General features: G+C 40.4%; 1 long non-coding RNA gene across 1 annotated transcript; it reads left to right on the forward strand.

Moving 5' to 3' along the window:
• The first annotated feature begins 676 nt into the window (after positions 1–676).
• On the forward strand, positions 677–15,704 carry LOC127497272 (uncharacterized). Its single transcript, XR_007925497.1, has 3 exons — positions 677–927; positions 14,470–14,612; positions 14,780–15,704. It is a non-coding gene; the product is annotated as an uncharacterized LOC127497272 (long non-coding RNA).
• The last annotated feature ends 6,699 nt before the right edge of the window (positions 15,705–22,403 follow it).

Here is a 22,403-nt window from a genome sequence, read left to right on the forward strand (position 1 = left end):
GTAAAACCATAATCATCCAAGTAATTCATAGGTTTAGTTCTTTGCCCTGTCGCACAATAATTCCACTACTGTCATGCATTCACTATAATAGCAAACAAGGCTGTACCAAAGATTCTCATAACCAATCCTGCATAATTTCTGTCTTCATTAGAGAAGTGATTTTCATCTGGTTTTGCTTTAGGACCCATGCTTCAGGAACCATGTTAAGTAAGTAGCATTCAAACATTTTACCAAATGTCGTTTCCAGACAAATGACATCAGACGTCAAAAGTTGCATGTATCTATTTTATGATACTTTATTTTATGTTCTAAGTAAGTCAGATGATATAAGAGTGAGCAATTAATGCCAGCATGTTCATTTTATGGGTGTCTTTAAGTCATGTTTTCAGACAAACTAACATAAAGTATAATTTGTCTTCTGTTATTTATCAGATTTAAATTTTTCACCTAACTTTAGTGGGTTTTATGCTTAAAACAACTGGGATGAATATGAAAATGGAGAGAAAAAAAATACATTTAAATTGAAGATTCTGTACGTTCTATGAAAAAAAAAAAGCCTTACCTTTTGCAATTTACTCAATGCATTTTGTTTTAAAGATGTTTAGATATTTTTACTGAGAACAAGGCCAAGATACTGATTAAGAATAGTTTTGTTGTTGTTGTTGCAGTGAAGAGCTACAGACAGAACAGTGCGTTCTAAAGTACATCCCAGAGACAGAGTACTGTACCAGTGTAGACGTGACTGCCTCTGGAGTGGACCTCTATCATGTGACCTTGGAACAGTGTTCGCACATACTCTTCCTCACAACCTCAGGTTCATTGCTACAGAGTGTGCTATACATAGCACATAAAAAAAAAAAAAAACACACTGACGTCAAAGCAAAACTACAGAATGCCACTTGTTCAGCAGCGACAAAACATTTGGAAGTAAGTTTGCCTAGTTTTCTTTTTTAAAAAAGAAATGTAATTATTGACTGAAAGGGAAAAGAGCAGAGGACATGTTGGCAGCAGACAGCTGAATTATACTGAGAAACACACTTGTAATTACAGAAGCACTTTTCTCCTTTCAGTAATTTTATTTAGACGCCTTTCTCTGAGCACATAAGCCTAATATATTCTCAAAAGAGATGTCCACTTACACGGAAATACAATGTCAATGTTTTGTTTCATTATAGTTACCCAGACTTAGGATTCTGAAAACAGTCCTGAAATATCTTAAATTGGAGGCATCAATTTTATATATATGGAAAAGTTTGCTTATTGTCCTTAAGGGGAGACACTACAGGCAAAAACACTGTTTTTTCAGGCACCTGTCAATTTTGAGATTTTGCACTTTTTGGCTTTTCATGAAGTGTTTTTTCAGACTGGTGGAAAGAAAACATCCAAAATACACTTTTAAGTGTATATTTTATAGGACTTTATCTATTTGCGTCTATAGATTTCAATTACAGTAAATATCTTTAAAGGCCGTTTTCTCAAAATGAGTTTTGTCTCCTGCTCTGAGTCAGAAATCTCCACTTCAGCAGAACTTATATACACCAAACTTTACAGTTTTATTCCTATCTATATTCTGAAGGTTTTTACAGAGGGATTTGTTGATATTTAATTTGCCTGATTTTATACAACATTTTATTCCTAAAAAAAATGGTGAAAATATTTTTTTTCTAGCTGTTGATAATATTTTCTGATTTATGGAGTGATAAAAAGAGATATCCAAAATTCCCATTGAATTTAACATGTCCAAAAAATTAAACGAGAATTTTGAACCTGACGTCATCCAATATTCAGATTTTTGTTCTAGAAATGTATGCAAATTAGCGCATATTTAATTAGATAATGCCTCATTTGCATATTTAAACATAACATTTTAGAAAACTTGTAATACAAAAAATGTTTGCAATTTTTAATGTAAACAATCAGCTGGGGTAGTATGGTGATATCTATTAGTTTTTTACCCTATTCACCTGGGGTGTCTCGCCTTAAATATCTGAGAACACTAGATGTTTTTCCTTCATGCAATTCGGAACTGAATTCAGGCTACTTACAACTTAGAGATAATTAGATGCCAAAGAGAGAGTTTATTGATTTATTAAAGCAATTGGCATGGAAGGCTGTGCGCTTCTTTGACTTTACCATGCATTAGGTGTTCTTAGATGTTCTTAGGCATGACATGAAGCGAAGCCAAAAGATGATTAAAAAAAACAACAACAAAAAAAAACAGTTAAATTGATTAAACTTAATTTCAGTAGTCCCCTTTAGGGTTACACTTTATTTTGATGGTCCCTTTTAGACATTCTGTTGACTATAAGTAGCATTGCACCTACATGTCACTGAACTCTTGTTAGAGTATTAGTTGAATATTAGTAGACTGGTAGGGGTAGGGTTAGTAGAATAAGTTAACATGTAATTGCAAAGTGACTTATTGTCAGTAGAATGTCTGTTGGAGGACCATCACAATAAAGTGTTAGCAGATATTAAGCAGACAGTCTACTAACACTCTACTGAGAGTTAGTTGACATGTAGGTACAACATTACTTGTAGTCCACAAAAATGTCTAAAGGGGACCATCAAAATAAAGTGTTATCCACTTTAGACATTGAACTAACTAAAGTAATTTAGTTTCACTTACTTCAAAATAATTTTGCAACTACAAGTCAACTAGAGTATTAGTAGACGAGGTTAGGGTTTGGGTTGGTAGAATAATTTGACTTGTACTTGTTACTCATAGTCAGTAGAATGTCTGTTGGGGAGCATCAAAAAAATATATATATATATATATGTGTTAGCAGATATTAAGCAGGCAATATACTGATACTTCAATGACTTCTAGTTGACATCTAGTTGCAAAGTTACTCATAGTTAAAGTCCCCCTGTAGTCAATAATTTGATCCCTTGAAACTCATCTTTGATCACTAACATGACATATTTAAATGTTTTGTTTGTTTTTTTGTTTTTTTGTTTTCTGTGAAAATTTCTTAATGCCTTAAAATAGCTTAAATGTAACTCTACACCCTTGCTTCATTTAGCATACACAGAACCATGGATATGCAAATTAGTCTCCACCTCCACTCACTCACAGCAGCTCGGGCTATCTGATCCACTCGCACAACTGTAGTAAACGCTACACAATGGCAAGTGAAAATACTGGTTTAATTCAGCATTTATGTTTGAAGCAGAAACTGATTCAGAAGTAGAAGAGTAAGAGTGAATTATACATCCACTTCTGAATCAGTTTCTGCTTCAAACAGAAGGGAATAAAAGGGAATAAAAACGTTTGTGTTGTTCACATTATATGCACTTGCGCGCCGATTGCCAGCAAAACACAGACATCTGATGCAGCTTTACTCACCACCTGCGATCTGCAAATCCAGCACCGAACTGGGAGTTGTTTACAAAGTATTCATCACCGAATTCCCGGGAACAAACAAGCATACGTGCACAACTCCGTTGCTGCCCCAGAAAAACAAACTTCATCCTCTGTTCCCTTAACGCTGGGTTCTTTGGGAAGCTGAAAAAGGTAATCTTTCCCTCACAACCAAAAACACACTCCTTCAGTGACAGGAGCTGCGTCTCATTTCGGAGACTGCGTCGTCCGGAGGTCGCATTTGAAGGCTGAATACTTCATCAAGGATGTCATATTTAAGAAAAGTAACCATAATAAAATTGACTGATACTCATTGTGAGGTGTAAAATACTGTAATGTCTTTCTTACGTTGCAATCTAATGGTTGTTTTTCTTAAGTGAGACTGCCCTGATGATGTATGCAGCCTTCAAAGGGTGCAGCCCCTGAATTTGGACACTGATGAAAAATCTCTCGGCTTCCGTATCCCGAACGAAGCGCGTTGATTGGCGTGCTCTTGCTCTTCTTCTGGGTGATGTGTGTGCACACGCTTATCAGGGAGAAGTGCCTATACAAGGAATTCCGCTCTCTTTTGACGTCATACAGGCCACACTCGAAAAAAAAACTCTCCGAATCCTGTACCAAAACCAGAAGTAGTGTATTTGGCACAGAAATACTCTGTCATACGTCCAACTCGTGTTTTGAAACTTTGGCCATGTTTAGCATGAAAATGCAAACAGGTGAGGAGGATTTGAAAACAGCTCATCTTTTGGAGCCGCTCATTGAAAATACTTAAATTCTGCATTTCTCTACAGTGTAACTACAATATTATTACAGTGTTACAGTGTTGTCCAAATATTTTTCAATAATACCCTTTTGTAGGGGAAAATATAGAAAAACATATGAAGATTTTTTTTTTTTTTTTAAAACAAGGAAAATAAAATGTAACAAGAATATATAAACAGCAAGCAAAAAAAGCGTAAGGCACAAAATAAGAATAAAACTAAAAGAAGGCCCTCAAACAATGTCCTTCTGAACAACAATGCTCAGTTCAAGCCTGTTTTCCTTTACGCTACCTTTCTCTGATTCTTTTCTCCCTGCGTCACTTGTGGATGGCTTTCTTGACCCTGCGAGCCACCTTCTTGTCTTTCTTCCACCCCAACAGCGTGGTGCTGTTGGAGACGATAACCTTGCGCAGTTTTAAGGGGGAGACTTGGTGGGCTGTAAATTTTCTCTTCAAGCACGACAGAGGAGTCAGCTGGACCTTTGGGTTTCCTCGCCTGGCACGCTGTGTGAGCTGGGGTGTGCCCGGTGGGCTCCTCTCCTCAGTCGTCGCCGGGACGTCAGCGAGAGGACGTCCCCTCTGGCAGCCGCGGCCTCTCCTTCGGCCCTCTCCTCGGCGTCATCCTGTCAAAGATGGAGAGGAACAGATCGTTAGTTTGCCAATCAAAAAACAAACAAAAAAACACTGTAAGTGTGGCTGTCTCATTACAAGATATCAGTTTACCTGGTCTGACTCCAGCGTGGACACCCCCGACTCCTGGTACTTGACCGAACCCTCAGGGGAGGTGGTGCTGCCCGAAGTCATCTCCGAGGAGGAGGAGGAGACCTGCAAGATGTGCTTGCGAGCTGGGGTCACGGGGTTTCGCTTCCGCTTGCCGGACTTGATCGGACTCATCTCCAGATCCTCCAGTGCCTCCGGTGTTCCAAGGCCTGCTTCGCCTTCAAGTTGCTGGTGTAAAATTTATCCTGCCATCTTGACATTGTGGCACATGAATTTTGACACCTTCAGTCTGTCCTCGGCACTGTGTGTGTACTTTGCCTGGAAACAAAGGCAAATAGATAAGATGACATGTACTGCGACGCTAAGAGATACAGGTGCTTATTGTGAGAAAGACACTTACGTAGCTGGGGATGGACGTTCTGAGGTCGGTGAAGGTTGGACAGCTTCTCCATGCCTCTTGGAAGTAATTGTTTACATTTTTGCAGGGGCTAGGTGTCGACGTAAATAAAAAATACTTTGCGCTCTTCCCACCCAGCAATATCTTTCATTCTCATGAACCGTTTGGTCCACTCGTACTCGTCGTCGAGGAGCGCGAGTTGGGCTGGCCCGTAGGCCTGATTGGTCTTGTGACTGGTGATCTGATCACACAAAGAAAAATACAACACAAGTCAAGGACCGATATAAAACACAAATACGAACCATAAGAGAGACGTCAAAACATGATGTCAAACACTCACGTTTATGACTTATGATTTCTCTGAGGTGGATCTCCTCGCCCCCTCCACCTCCTGGATGCTCATGTTTTAATAGACGGTGGCCATAAATGGAGGCCAGGAAGGCCAGGAAGTGCCTGTAGAACTTCCACAGGTTCTTGGGAGAGGGCTCCCTCTCCAAAACTCCTGGAACAAAAAAATAAAGAAAAACAGAGTCTCAGCAAAATGTAACATTTGTTTTAGTACATAACATTGAAAGAAAGAAAGAAAGAAAGAAAGAAAAAAAAAAAAAACTTACCCAGAAGTTCAGGGATGGCTTCTCTCGAAAGCTCCCGGCACTTCCGGAGGGTCGCCTTGGAGATAACCCTCTCGTCCTTCCTTGCCTTCACTGACGCTTGGTGTGCGGCCACACCCCTGCGCATGGACTTCAGCACCTGCCTCATCACCCACCGAAGCCCGATGAGGACCCAACTTGTCACCTCATGAAAGGGAGGAGTCTCAGCCAGGTAGTCAACAAACTGCGCTATGTTTTGTGCATAGTGCTTAACCATCATCTCCTTCATGTGGGCCTGCCTCAAGGAGGAGATCCACCTGTGCACACAATCAACAAAAATGGTCAAGTCCAAAACAGCATCCCACCTGCAACCTATATGACAGGGCCCTGATAGGCCGTTCATGTACACACAACACATGCACTCCCTCCTGCAGCTTTCAATACGCGCTTTATGGACACTCACTTTTATTGCTCAAACAAGAAGAACGTGTACATCGTTACTCGAAAATAGACTAGGCCCGTGAAGGTACAATTTGAAGTAAATACACTGTTATTACACCTGTCGTTACTTGAAAATAGACTGGGGCCATGGAGGTATGATTTGAAGTAAATACACTGTCGTTACACATATCCCACCTGCAACCTATCCGACGGCAGTCTGATAGGCCGTTCATGTACACACAACACACACACACAGGGCCTTTGCCCACCCCAACGTCCCTCCTGCAGCTTATTCGATGGGCTTTCAATACGCGCTTTATGGACACTCACTTTTACTGCTTAAACAAGAAGAACGTGTACATCGTTACTCGAAAATAGACTAGGGCCGTGGAGTTACAATTTGAATTAAATACACTGTTATTACACCTGCCGCTACTCAAAAATAGACTTGGGTCGTGGAGGTACGATTTGAAGTAAATACACTGTTATGACACCTGTCATTACTTGAAAGTAGACCGGGGACGTGCGGGTACGATTTGAAGTAAGTGAATGATGACTTGCAAAAATGACTTTAAAATGGACCGTGTCTAGGTCGGAGGTAAATGCCCAGATAAACAGTCGACGGAGGGGAGGGTTTGTCCATGTGCTGCCTATCTGACACAGACCGATAGGCTGTTCATGTACACACCGTCTTAGATCGCAAACCATGCTGTAAGCTATTGAAAACAGCCTTACTTGTGAATCCTGGCCGTTTCGTTGAGAAAAGCAAGACTCGCAAGGTTGGTCTTCCCCTCCGACATGTAAGCGAGGAATTTCTTGATGCGGTACATTTTCCTGCTCACATTTTCCCTCAACTTGTAAGATGGATCGGGACCCTCCTGGTGCCTCCTGTATTCCTCCAGAAGATTGTCTGTGCTCAAAGAAGAAAGCAGAGAGACGACTGTTAGCAAAAGCATTTAACCCAGCGAGAAGAAAAAACAAAAAATTAAAGCTGCAAGCAGCATTTACTGGGGTTCAAGCACTTTAAGGCCTTTAAGCACATAAAAAGGTATTATATTTTATTCAGCAAGCAGGTAAACACTTAGATAATAGATGGAAAATACTATTTACAGCCAATAGAGGCAATTTAATAAGGAAAAATATGTTTTTTAAAGGTTTTGACAGTTGTAGCGCCACCTATTGCCTGATTGCCACCACTTTTTTTTGGGTGTCCTCAGAGTGTGTCCATACATATGTGTGTTAATTTTGGTGAAAATATCTCATTTCGTTTTGAAGTTATAGATACTTATATATAGATACTATATTATGAGAGCATAAAAAATAACCCTACAATGTTTTTGATAGTTTTGGGGTGTCTGGTGACGTCCCTAGGCTCATCAGGCCGCTCCCCCAACCCACACGGAAAAGGACCTGTGTTTCTAGACCCTCCGAGGTCCCCGCAACGTGGATTTCACACGCTCAGTTCACTTACCTGCCTCGGTCCCGACTGTAACCTATTGGACGGGGCCCCTGTACGCTGTCCATGGACAGTCCACATTTCACCATCACAGCAGTTTTGAGGGAAAAACCTACCGTACGTCGCATAGGAAACACCATTTAACACATTACAGCTATTCATTATGCATTATTAGCCTTGACATTGGCCTGTACATAGACTGCATACAGGGGCCCCATTGGATAGGTTACAGCTGGGACTAGCTGGAAGGGGATGTATAGGCCACCCCTGTCTCTCTGCTTTCTAGGGGGCACTGTGGAGTGTCCACGAACGGCCAGCCACAGAGTGCATAATAGGCCATTCGGACACCCCCGAGTAAGGCCACTTCCCTTCGGCGCGTTATGGCAATTTAGTTTCCGGGGACGCAGTGCGCACAGTCGACCAATGGGCATGATCAGTATCATGTATCGAGCAATAGCAAAGCTAGTATTGGTCATCTAGGAGTATTGATTACTAATAACAGAAACTAATAAACTCTGATCAGGCATAGCCTATGTCTCACTTGTTAATATCTGTCCACACTAACGTTACGTGATATAGCGGTTTCTCATCACGACTGATTTGGTAGTTAGCAAATGTAAAAAACAAAAAACAAAAAAAAAAACAGGACTTATAGTGCACAATTCACGTTTTCATCGAGCTGCATCTCTGACGGATCCGTGACCATCATGTCTCTGAGTCAACACAGAGCTCGGTGAATGACTCCCTCTCGTGACGTAAAATGATGTGACGTTGAGGAAAAAAAAAAAGCGGTTTTTACAGAGACCGTCACTTTATCTACTAAATTTGTGCCCTTATGTCCTGCAAAACATTTTTAAATCCTGCAGTACCTTTTTATTTGGTATTTTCGTACAAGGTTATATATTTACCTCGAAAAAAAAAATTAACCTGCAATATGCACTTTAATAGAATGTCTAAAGTGGACTATCGAAATAAAGTGTTACCATATAGTTTAAAGTAACCAAAATTATAAATGCCTCTCCTAAAGGGGATGTAGATGGTCATCTCCAGACAATCACTGCTATAGCAATCACTGCTAGCTTTAAAGAGATTTTGGTCAAACAGCTGCGGCAAGTGCTCCAGACCTTGAAATGCAAGCAGAGAGGAAAAACAACCTCTAGCGATACACAACATCCTGAGGACAAAGCTCATGACTCTAGTAGCACAGGAGGCAGAGCAAAGAGCGAGCAAGGAAGTAAGCTGTCCTTGTCAAGGCAACCCTTTCTGTTTCACCAAACAACTGCTAGAGGACAGGCGCAGTGGTCGCCTTATGTGATTTTTGGACAATTAATTGCTACCTCCATAACACCCAAAATAACTTAGTGATGGAACACCAGAAGGCTCTCATCAAGTGAAATGCCGACAGTTGAGCATGAGCTGAGAAAGCAGCTAGAAGGAGATTCAGGAGATAGTCAAAGGAGTGAGATGAGCCTCTGTCCTACAGCCTATGTGCGTACCATACATTGTTTACCGAGCTGCGCAGAACTATTCCGGCTACTATGGAGGATCTTCAGAGTAATCTGGTGCTGAGGTAGTCACTACTGTCCAGGGCTAATTGTGTACAGAAGCCATCCAGAATGGAATACCTCCATAACTTCACATCAATATGTTTGTTTTTCTTAACGCAGACCAGAGAGCAACTCTTAGTGAGTGCATTATCATCATTACAACAACAAACATTTTATTACTACTTGTATAGTACACTTTTTAATTCGTTTGAGTACATTTAGATTTATAACGGGTCAGGTTCTCACCTTACTGATGAGAAGGAATTTCCGTTTGACATTAAAGCAGAAATTCGGCCCTCAACATCGGTTGCCTCAGTAGTAAACTGCAAGCAACGCGATCAAGTAAAAAAAAAAAAAAAACGGGCAAACGGGCAATGCTATCAAGTAAAAAATTGTTGTGCTGCATGTCACTGTTAGGTCCATGAAGAAGACCAGGAAGAATGTTAGAGTGCAAATAATAAAATAACTTTAATAAAACAAAACAAAGGCAGTATTACAAACAGAGTAGCAGCGTAATTGTGTGCTCAAAACACAAACAACATCAGACAATGAACAGAAAGAAATTAAGGGCTTAAAAAAATACACAAGATGATGAAATGAATGCAAACAATCATATAAATAATCATATAATGAATGGAAACTAACTAGTGGTGGGAAAATAAGAACAAAGGAAAGATAACTAGAGAACTAAGGCAGGCAAAAGAGGTACAGATCACAAAGAAAATGAAAGAGGATTGTTCAATAAATTAAAAAATTATGTAAATTGAAGGGAGTTTGTCAGGATAACTTGTGAAGCCTCTTACAATATTCTCACAACTATTCAGTTGCTTTCTACTCACTGATCTGCCATGTGTAAGGACAACCCATTGACCTAAAGACGGAATCCAACGGCGTGGGCGAAGGTAAAATGCGTGTAGGTATTTTACTTGCGCTTCTGTAAATTTCACTAAATTTAATAGAATTTAGTTTCAATTTGATTCTAGCTCCATGCTTAAAGGCACAATATGGAAGTTTTGCAACTAGAGGTCACTTATTCATAAAGTCGTAGCTTAATGATGCCGTGAATGAGCGTGGAATCATCAGACTTGTTGTCTTCACCTCCGTCGATGTTCATGGATGAGCAAAAGTACTAAAGTTTTATTCATGAGTTCACTCTTACATATAATTAAATAGAGTAAAGGTTATGCGTATTTGGCATGCTCTCCGAGGGGAGGGCTCCGAGCTCGGAATTTGGCCTAAACCCAGAGTACTCCCCCATCCCAGGTTGGGATAGGAATAGTTATAAGTGAGGAGATGGGGTGGTGGAGGGATGCTGGAAAACTGTCATAGAACAGAAGTAATTCTGCTGTATATATACCTCCTGATGCTAATTGAATTTATTAATTGAATAAGCTCTTCCCGTGTTAATTAGATTAATTATCTGAATGTGCTCCTCCCGAATTTTGTTAATAAAACATGATTTATCGTCACGGTGGTATGAAGCAGGACACGCTGAGAGCCATGACCCATGGAGAAGCATCTCGTTGCAGCCTGCGGTGGACATCCATCCCGGCCCGCATCCAAGTGTGACATCAGAAGCCACGCCCATGCTACCCTGCAGCCGATTTTATTGGTCATGTCAATCACAGTACTGACTGCCTACACCAAACACTGATCCGTAAACCTACCCATCACTGTAACCTTAACCAATGAAATTAGCTGCAGGATGGGATTTGAAGTGGTTTGGGAAAAAAAAAAAAAAAAAAATTGCACTTATCTTTGTTAAAGGGTTAGTTCAACCAAAAATGAAAATAATGTCATTTATTACTCTCCCTCATGCCGTTCCACACCCGTAAGACCTTCGTTTATCTTTGGAACACAAATTAAGATATTTTTGTTGAAATCCGATGGCTCAGTGAGGCCTGCATAGCCAACAATGACATTTCCTCTCTCAAGATCCATTAATGTACTAAAAACATATTTAAATCAGTTCATGTGAGTACAGTGGTTCAATATTAATGTTATAAAGCGACAAGAATATTTTTGGTGTGCCAAAAAAAACAAAATAACGACTTATATAGTGATGGCCAATTTCAAAACACTGCTTCATGAAGCTTCGGAGCGTTATGAATCAGTGTGTCAAATCATGATTCGTTCAGAAGATTAACGAAGGTCTTACGGGTGTGGAACGGCATGAGGGTGAGTAATAAATGACATTTTCATTTTTGGGTGAACTAACCCTTTAACTTTGAGGATCAAGAAGACTTACCATCACACCTAATTCTTTATCATTTACTTCTTATATTTGTCTTTTTTTAATCGGAAACCTACACACAACAAATTGGGTTTCCGGGGTGACACAGCGATGGGGAGTCATCATAGATATACATTTACATACATATCTATGAGGAGTCACAAGGTGACATATTGGGCACAGGCATGACTTCAGACATCACACTTGGATTTGGGCGGAGTTGGATGTCCACCGCAGGTTGCAGCGAGCCCTACTTAGGCCAGTGGGAGCGAATGCTAATGAGAGACACCTGCGATACACACCGGTCTCGAGAACAGCGGAGCTTTTATTATGCTGCAGTCGGCTGCTTCCGTTCTTTTCGTTGCGTATGTGGAGTAACACAGCGCTATTTTACATGGTTAAAACAATCATACTAAATACATTTCAGTGTGTTGAAAGTTGTGTTAACATGACTGTGTTCACTCGGTGGCTGGTGGCTGGACCGTTACTGTGATTGACATGGCCAATGAAATGTTTAGAATCGGCTCCAGGGCAGGGATTTACGCTGAACTGGTTTGGGGAAAAAAAAAAATATAAATATATAAATAAATAAATAAAAATCACGCAATAAACAGAAGATTGAAACTCTTGATTAAACATGACTAATAAACACACGACTGCCTTATTCTGTGTAAGAAGCCACATCATCTCACAGAAGGATGCTCTACTGTAGTTATGAAGTGAGTTTGGAGTAAAAACTTATTAAATGTTGTCTTTGTTGGACAAGATGTTAATAAATGCTTCTCATGTCTGGAAAGATGTTTGACGAGTGTTGCTTTTTCAAATGTACATTATAAGCGACTCAAACTCAAAGTGCTTTCAGATGGATTAGCATTTGGAGCCATACTTCATTTACAAGCTGTGCATAAAAACAAAAAGAAATAAAAATAATCGCAGCCTTGCGTTTAAGTGATAATCACATTTAAGTACAATGTTATTTGTATAACAATGATCAGTTTGTTGATAAATATATCCAAATAGTTGCTCACTTGCCTAATAAAACAATATATTAAAGCGTCTGTTGTTTCCATGGTTCCTACAAAAATAAAACTGGAAATCGATGGTAGCACGGATATGATGTCAGTGACAGGCGACACAGTTACACGGTCCGTGTCCTGGTTAAAATTGCTGATTTCTCTAGATTTAAACACTGTTGGAAACATTTGAGATAATGTAAGTACACAAGTCAACAAAATATATTACATTGTTCCTTCTGGTTTTTGGATATTTTCATCTGAAAATCTTACATATTGTGCCTTTAATCTGACCCTAATTTCAAATGATTATTAAATTTCGACTGTGTTTCTAATTAGGAACTAATCATAAATATTGGTTATGTATTAATTTAGATATTTGATTATTCTGAGTACTTTCAATTATTCGTTCATCAGGGACACAATGTCTCAGAGTCTCACGTCGTGATCTCACGGACACAAACTCGCAGGTTCTGATATAAGTAAGAGGGTCCAGGGTTAACTATTACCTTTTCTTTAGATGCTGCATGCTTGCTCATACAAAAAGTGTAGTTCTTAGTCATGTTACTGCAACTTGCCAAGTCAGTGATAGACAGAAATTAAAAGGTCCCACATGATGCGCCACATTAAAAGCGTTTAGTCAAAGTGCCATACAAATGTTCTTTTATAATGTAGATGTCCTCGCCTGTACTATGAGTATCCTGCTCACACAGAAAAACAAATGGCTGTCAAAAAAAGGTGTGCCCTTGAAAGATGAAGAAAAACACAGGCACAACACACAATCTAGCAAACGCACACATTGTGGTTAAATGACAGTCATTGCATGCTGTCGGCTAAGGTTGTTTTTTCCCTATGATTGTAGTGGACACAGAGGACAGTACATTTCCGCTTGGCTAGCCACAGCAAGAGGTCACTATTGCTACTCTGAGCGTCCCTGTGCTCTGCAGGCCTCTGACATGGAGCCCGTCCCACGAGATTAGAGCCTGTGCTGCGGCTGACGATGTGAAAACTATTACTCAGCCTTTTCAGTCTGTGCTCTCGGTGGTGGAGCACGACAGGCACCATCACATAATAAAGGATATCAGATGTTAGAGAAAATGAGGGAGAGAGAAAGAGAATGAGAAAAATGTTGGCTTGTTAACAGCAAATCAGGTCGGGACAGCACACCAGATGCATAGGCTGCAGATAAAAGACAAACAAAAGCTTAATATTCATATGGAAAATGAAATCAATTTGAACAAAAAAAACACATTTAGATTTTTGTCTTGCACCTCCCACCCTTTGTTTGATGTTGAAGTAGAAACAATTATTTTTGCTCTGCCAGAAGCCCAAAGAACTGTACTTGTTGATAACTGCAGATTAGTGGGGTGCTGCATTATCAGGGTAGAAAACATGCTACATGAGTTCTGAAGACCGAGCAGGTGTATAATAATACCTACATTAGCATTTACATTCACCTCAATGGCAGTTGCTTGGCTTGTGTATTATTCCTCTGGATATATATTGACCTATTTGCTGTCATTTTTGCTCATGGGCATAATTTCCATGTGACCAATGACTTCAATTTACAAATGACATCACAAGAACACTAACTGGCTCCACAAGAACGTGCAAGTGCAATTCCTAGAGTAGCAATCAACCCTTAAAAAAAAAAAAAAAAGACATCTTTAACTGGCTAACGAAACAAACCCAGTTTTGGGTTGTTTCATGACCATGTCTTTTATTTTGAAGTTTTCCCATTGTCATGTTCCTGGTTTGTCATGTGATTGATTTCCCTGACCCCATTATGTGATCCTGTCATGTGCTTCCCCTGTCTTGTTTTTATTGGTTCTTTGTTCCTTGTGTCACTTTCTGACTGGTTCATTGTTTCATTGTGTTCAGGTGTTTCTTGTTGCTCATTAGTCTGTGTGTATAAATAGCCCTCATGTTTCATTGTTCCTTCATCTAGCTTTGAGAAACTGCTGTTTGGCTCATGTTCAAGCCATAATGTAGCGTGTCGCGGGTATGACGTGTCACACATATAATCTTCAATATGGGCCAATGGATCAGAAGGAAGGTGCGACTTCTGGAAAGAGGAAGGTAGCCCAGCAGGTAAGTGAAAGACCAACACAGTCTTGCTTTCTGATTAAATTAAGATTCCGTATTAAGAAAATATTCTCTTTTGTAATGTTTAAAGTGTGTAAATCTCAAATACTATCAATTAACAAAGTACAATGAATGGCAATATTTGTAGTCAAGTCTCTTTTTGAAATTTCTAGGTACTTGGATTCAGCAGCTCAACAGTTCAACTCAGTTGGGAATCAATTCTTATATACATTGTACAATAAAATAATAAATTCAACAGTCTCAGTTTTTGTAACCCAACAAAACTGGAGAAAATAGCAAACGATATTCTCAAAACAAAATATTACACTCTATATCTCAGAAGTTGTTTGAACACTCAATTTTATTCAATGTACAGAATGTGGTTCTGAATTCACTTTTCAATCTGTTAAGTCACTCATTTCTCTCATAGCTCAATAGACCTCAGTTAGATCAGGGATGGGCAACTGGCGGCCCGTGGGTCGTGTACGGCCCGTAATGTCTTCAAATACAGCCTGCTGGACCACTCGGATGATCAACTTTAAAACATTTGAAAAGCAAGTAATATATAGATTGCGTTCAGATTATAATGTTAATACTAAATCAATCCAGGAGAGGTCGCTATTTCCAGCTGATCCCCATATTAATACCAGCATGGATGTGCACGCTAATGTGAAAGTTTACTAAAATGAGCAAAAATAAATGAAAAATTGACAATAAAAATAGTGTTTTCACCATCCAGTCAGGATGGTTAACAGATTATCTTTTTACCAAGTTCAAGGGGTCACACATATGTTTGGAAACGAAATTTGTAAAGAAAGATTTTATTGTAAATTGCCATTACACCAATGCACTACCCATAAAATCCGCTTTCCACCATCGGGCCGACAGAATGGTAAGGAACGGTTTCAGTTGTATTTCCACTTGAGCCTGGCACGGCACGATTACAAACCGTTCTCCCCCCGGAATTAGCCAACCGTGCCGAACCGTACTGCTAGAATGCGAGTAGTGACGTCGCCACTCAGGATCACCATAACGCGGTCACTATTTACATCGCATCTCGTGTGTAAACTCTTGCATTATTAATGCAATGACTGAAGAACTCCGTTATCAGCCCTACAGTGGAAAACGAAACCATAGCCGTACCGGCCGGCTCGGATCAGATCGGCACGGAATGGAACGGTAAAGCAAAGAGAACGGTTTGACCCCCACGGTGGAGAAGTGGCTAACGAGAAATCTGAAAGATACACGTGACGCCAGAGTTGCACTTGTCTTAGATTTCAAAGGTAAAATGCATAGTCAACAAAACCTTTTTGCCAAATTAATGACAGAAATGTATGCACTTAATTATGTTCTTGTACATTTTTAAAAATAGTATTTTTCATGTTAATATATGGATGTGGATTATGGTAATGCCATATGGAACAACTATTTTTAAATAAGCACTTTTTAACGAGGCTGAGTTAAAAATGATCTCTAGGCTTGTCATCAAAAACAGGACATCTGTATATTTGTTTGTTGCAATTTTACAGACAATGCAATTGAGATGTTTACATTTGCTTGTTGAGGTAATATTGCTTGTCAACTAAAAACAAAGTTTCCCATTTGTATTAGCAAAATTGCACAAGTTTTACAGTTCATAAAATCTTTAAAAACAAATTACATTAATTATACATTGATTTCCCTTAATAAAAAGTAAATTGAGTAAGACGGTGTAAAAGGTGCGAGTGTGGATTAGTAATTTGGCCCGCCATTTATATACGCTTAAATGCGACTTGTGTCCAGGATGGAACAGGAGAAACTTTCACAGATGATCACAATCTCTCAAAAAAAAAAAAAAAAAAAAAACCCCAGCCTTGTAAAAACACAAGGCAGAACCATAATTAATCTTCCATTCAAACACTTTCATCAACAAATATCATGTACACACTTCAAATGACATATTAACTCAACATCTCAACACTTATTGAACACATTGACACTTAAACATTACAGTTTGTGACACTTCATTGACTCGTTAACATTTTCACATGTGACTAGCTTTAGCCCACGTGCAAATTAGCACTGGCTTGCGCACTATGCATAAGCGGCCTATATAATCACTAATATCACACTAATAGTTTGCTGCCGAATTTGCAACACCTTTCTTGTATAATGTCAAGTTAATATTTGAAATAACTCACCAAAGAAAATTTTTTTTTATATCCTATTCAAACAAGGAAGTTCATTTGTGGTGCTTTGATGCTCTATGGGTCTGCATCGGCCTTTATTTCTAATTTTCTGCCTCGCCCTCTTCTCACTCTGGTGACAGCTTCTCAAAGTTATCGCATCCACTCAGAAATCCAATCCTTTCGTTATATTTAGGTCACTTTTCTCTAAATCTGTCACTCAATGCGGAGAGTTTCTGGAGACCACTCGGTGCAGCTGCTTCGCCTGACTCGTTCTCTCTCCCCCTGCTCATACTGAAGGCGGCAGCAGCGCTGGCGCAGCCTGTGGGCAGGACTTCTGAATGTGCTGCTAACATTGGCTCTTAGGAAAGTCAGTCATTGAAACGAGAACCGTGATTGGACAAAACAGTTTTCCTTCTGGAACTTTCCTTTTTTTTTCTTAGCTTTCTTCAACTTTTTAAGTCATTTTTAACCTTTTAACTGGTAACCTGATTACCCGGGTTACAAGTTTGCTCAGGTTATTGCTTAGCAATATTGCCGACTAATATTAACAATGTTAACGATTTTGTTGCTAGATTTAACGACTTCTCCACCCCTTTTGAGCATTTTTTTTTTTCAAAAGAAATCGCCTAGCGGCAAATCTAGTGACTTCTTGGATAGACGTTATGTAGTTCACTTTCGAAAGGGAACTCAACATTGCGTTTGACACTCTTTGGGGAACGCCTCCTCATGAACTGGTGTCTGAAAACAATTATCAAATCATGACAATCCTATTAGCCAGCGACAGCCTATTACGTCATCCGGAAGTATATAAGGAGTGCCTAGAGAAGCAGTCAGTATCTTTTCGTCTTCAGGGACTGTTTTGTTTGAAAGCAAGCAATATCAAACCGATATTAAGGTAAGACAAATTATGTCTGACAAATGTTTCAGGAAATGTGTGCATCTGTGTCCCATAGTGTTGACATCTGATCACACTTATAACGTCTTTTATGAGAACAAAAGAGCATGTACAGGCAGTTCTTGTGGGATCTGTCTGTTTGTTATTGTGAGTGTGTTTTACTTGTACAATACTCCACTCTCTTCTGGTCTTTTCCTCGAGAGGAGAAGGACCGGCAGCTGCACCTAATGGTTCAGGTCTTACTCTTGCTGAGGCAGAGTAGAGACTAGATCATGGGGTTCTCAGCTGGAGCTTGTTGAAGAGTTGAAAGGGGTGAAATTCCCCACGACCTTCGATGGCTGACGGGAGAGAGCTGCGGGATTATGATGATGTGTTGTCTTTGACATAATTAGATTCAGCAGCAATTGCTCTTGTTCTAAGCCAAAGAAGAGAGTAGGAGATTGCTGATGAGGATGAAGATGGTGAGCCTCCTGAATCCTCAAAGCCACCCTGCCCCCGCATATATACAGCTGTTTGAGATTATGGAACGCGCCTCTGGCAGACTGCAGCTGCCATTGGAGCAGGTTAAGAAAGAAACCGCTCGTGGACTGTTCGAAGGGTTCCTTTTTTGCCATAATCCTCCAGCCACCGTAAGCTTTACATTCCTTCTTGATCTTCATACTGAGATCGAGAAGGCATGGAAGAACATGTATTCAGCTCGCATTCATCAACATCAGCAGGTTATTTCGCTGGTGTTGATGGAGTGAGTATGGGTACGCGTCGATGCCTCCTACTGACGAGATGGGTGCAACTATCTTGTGATATAGGCAGGCTCCAACACCCTATACGCGGCAGCAGGTCAGGCTGGTGTTGCTTTACACACAATGTCTGTTTGTAAGCATATCAGTTGGACCTGCTGAAATTGGCTTGGTAGGTCTCTTTATATTTATAAAAACCTTGGTTTCCTGTATAGGATGCGGTTTAAGGGCCCTGAAGTTCCATTAGGTTGGCTCGAGTGATATATTATTAAGTGTAGTACTTTGTTTGTCACATTTATGGATGTGTTGGCTTCATTCTTTGCAGAATTCACTGAAGACAATGAAGCTACCGTTCATATGTATTCAGATGTGGGCTTTAACAAAGCTGCACTGTTAGCCACCTTATGGTAAATTAGCTTCCTCCTCTGGTAAATGCTAGAGTTTTGAGATTAGCTTTCACTAACTTCAGATAGATCTATGTTCAGCGTCGGCCTTACAGGCCGCCTGACATTGTGTGCTTGGGTTGAGCTCTGCTCCTCTGAGCTTTATTGTAGAAATATAGTATTCTCAGAGTTTGCCTCCTCTCAGTTGAGAGTCATTGGTAGAGGCTGTTGTTTCTTAGCCCCAGGCAGATCTATCCTTATGTGTTGGCCTTATAGGCTCACAGCTATAGCTGGCCTAGGCTAGAACTAGGGTTTAGGCTGTCTGCTAGAAGCATTTTTATGCCCTTTTTATACTACCCCTGTTATGTGAATGTAGTTTTTCTTAGTTCTGGCCTCCTCTTATCAGAGTTGTCAGGCCAAGGCCTATTGTCCCTTTGGTGTAAGTGCAAAATAGATCGCAGCTAAGGTAGCAGACTATTGCTAAGTCTCCCTGGTGCCGTTGTCTCAGGCGGTGTAGGCCACTTTTCACTATGTGAATAGAAAGTTTGTTGCTGTGGCCCCGCTCCCCCAGAACTATCTAGTGGTACTTTGACTTCAGTTTTTCCCCTGAACCCCTTGAACTATGTTCAAGCTTGAGTGATATGGTTGTAGCTTTTTATGAAAGCTCCTGTTCCCTAGGGTTCAGTACAGATTGTATCTGTTTTTGGTGAGAATTTCTGATGTGAAGTACCCACCCTGTATTTTTCAGGGTTGGATTAATAGTACTCCCTTGTTGTTCAAGGTTATTGTACTTTATTTCTTTAGTTCTGATTCCTGCCCTACACTATGTGAGCTCAGTGAACTCGAATACTGCCACAGGCTAGCGCCCGTGTGTTCTGGAGTTGTAGGCCTGACTTTGGCCTCCTTAAGATTATGGTGACGTAGTTTGTACTCCCCTTCCTGAAAGGGTAAAAAGTGTTTTTTGAGAAAAAAAAAAAAAAAAAGTGAGTATATTGCCTGTTGGAATGTATAAGCTCAGGTTGAGTTTAATAAAGTTAACCTCACTACATAGTTTGGTTTTCATATATGGCTCCCTTAGAGCTTGAACACTGCCACAAGCTGACACTCGTGTTGTTTGAAGTAGAAGGCTCCGTTTGGGCCTCCTTCAGAGCACAATAGCTTGTTGTATTACAAGGCTTGTTGATAGATGTTTTAGTTAGAGTTTGCTCACTTGGCACTGCCACAGGTTTATGCCCGTGATTGTTTGAAGTAGTAGGCCTGTTTTTTGGCCTCCCTCAGAACATGGTAGCGTAATATTCTCTGTACTCCCCTTACTTTAAGGGTTAATGGTGTTTTTACTGAGTACATTGCCTGTTGCAATGTGTGAATAGGATTAAGCTCAGGTTGAATTAAATAGTTAACCTCACTGGATAGTTTGGTTCTCATATATGGCTCCCTTAGACACTGCCATTAGCTGATGCCACGTGTCTTTCTGGAGTCGCAGGCCCTGTTTGGGCCTCCTTCAGAGCATGATGGTGTAAGTTTGTACTCCTCTTGCTTAAAGAGTAAAAAGTGTTTTTACTGAGTACACTGCTTGTTGGAATGTGTTGAGGTAGACTGTTACGTGGGCACTCTACAGTCTTATCTGCTAGTTAAACTCGGTTTCAATCAGAACGAGTTCCCATGTTTTGTGGGCTCTTGCATTATCAGCAATTGAGTTGCTTTAGGTGTGTGGCCTTCACCGGCCGCCCTGTAAGCGAATCCCCCATATCTGGATGTCTTTTAGCAGATTAAGCATGTAGTTTTCACATGGCTGGCCTTTGCAAGGCTGCGGTGATATATTCTACATTGTGTAGAATTAGTTCATGTTGCAGGCTCTCTGGGAGCCTCCATGATTTTGTGCCTACAGTATGGTCTACCTGTTAGGTTGAGCCCAGTACTCCCTTCGTCTAGATGGTTGTTCTGCATAGTACTTAGCTCCCTAAGTCTGGTCAGTGGTTGAAGGCCTCTGAGGCCACCCTGTTGAAGACCGGCCCCTAGGCTGGTTGTACTCCCCTTGTTTGGGTCCCTTTAGAGTGCACAGCCTCCTCAGTGCAAATAATCAAGCGCTGAGTAGATCCTAGGATTGAGCAGAGTTTTACTCCCCTCACTGGTAAGGGTAAAAAGCGCTAAGCCGAGTCCTGCTCTCCAGGATGCCCGTCTCTATGATCTGGTCTGAACTGTCTCTTTGCAGTCCCTCTTACTGGATATCTTCTCTGAAAAATGCGAATTGAGACTCTGTGATCAGACAAATTGTTGGCCAAGCCTAGGTTGGCCAAGCCTAGGCCTTCTGTGGAAGGCCTCTTTGAGGCTTATAGCTTGGGCTGTTGGCCAAAGGGAATGCTGTCACTGACAGCCTATGTATGACCCGTAGGGGGAGTGGTTCTGGCATTTCAGTTGAAACTGCTAGTTCTGACGTTTATCTAGCCATTTTTTGGCATTCACTCCCTTCAAGCATGGCGGCGTTGGTATATCGCTCCCCAAAGCGTGTCAAATGCAGTGTTGAGTTCCCTTTCGAAAGGGAACGTCTCAGGTTATGTATGTAACCATTGTTCCCTGAGAACAGGAAACGATACACTGCGTTACCTGCCGTGCATCGGGGCTGCCTGCTGAACAGTCCCTTCAGACGATAAGGTACTGACTGCTTCTCTAGGCGCTCCTTATATACTTCCGGGTCGCGCAATGATGACGTCATAGGCTGTCGCCGGCCAATAGGATTGTCGTGATTTGATAGTTGTTTTTTAGACACCGGTTCACGAGGAGGCGTTCCCCAAAGCGTGTCAAACGCAGTGTCTCGTTCCCTGTTCTCAGGGAACTATGGTTACATACATAACCTGAGACGTTTTTGAGACTCGCCAGATGACATCTAGCGACATTTAGCAACCAGTTTTAGCTACTTTTCATTGAAACCAGTTGGCAGCAATGTTGCTTAATTCTGTTTATTTTGTATTTTGTTTAAATAAACTGCAAAGAAATGTATTTTTACTGCAACTCTCCTTTAGTGGACAGTTATTACACTTATTCAGACATACTGCAAAAGATACAAACACTTAACATCAAGGTTTATAAAAATGGATATAAGATAATTATTTTAAATAATTAACCTGAATTACAGGGTGCAGCACCAAATAACACCTCTTGACCATGGTAAAATCACTATAATGCACAACCAATTGTCTTTTTTTTTTTTTTTTGCTTAAATCTAGGGTCCAAATGAATATTGTGCCACTATCTGTGTTTCTCTGTACTAAACCTCAAGGTCACATTGTTTTCGTTATTACGGCATTTGATTTACAATAGGAAAAAATTTAAACTTTGGTTTTCTGGCACAAAAGGCAACAGCTGTGCCTCCTCTGACAGGCTCATGGTCCTGTATTGTGGGTCAGTGGTAGGAATGTATAACCATCTTGGCTCAACTCACTCATAATACCACATCTTGGCATTGTGCAATTGTATTGTTCAGGTCAAGAACAATTACCAAGACGGATTTATTCAAGTGGCAAACTGTGGCATAAACACACTAAGGGAACTCATCTTTAATAGAATAAGTTTACATGTAGTTGCAAAATTACTTATAGTCAGTCAAATGTCTAAAA

Source organism: Ctenopharyngodon idella, chromosome 16 (assembly GCF_019924925.1).
Source record: "Ctenopharyngodon idella isolate HZGC_01 chromosome 16, HZGC01, whole genome shotgun sequence".
In the NCBI taxonomy this organism is placed as follows: domain Eukaryota; kingdom Metazoa; phylum Chordata; class Actinopteri; order Cypriniformes; family Xenocyprididae; genus Ctenopharyngodon; species Ctenopharyngodon idella.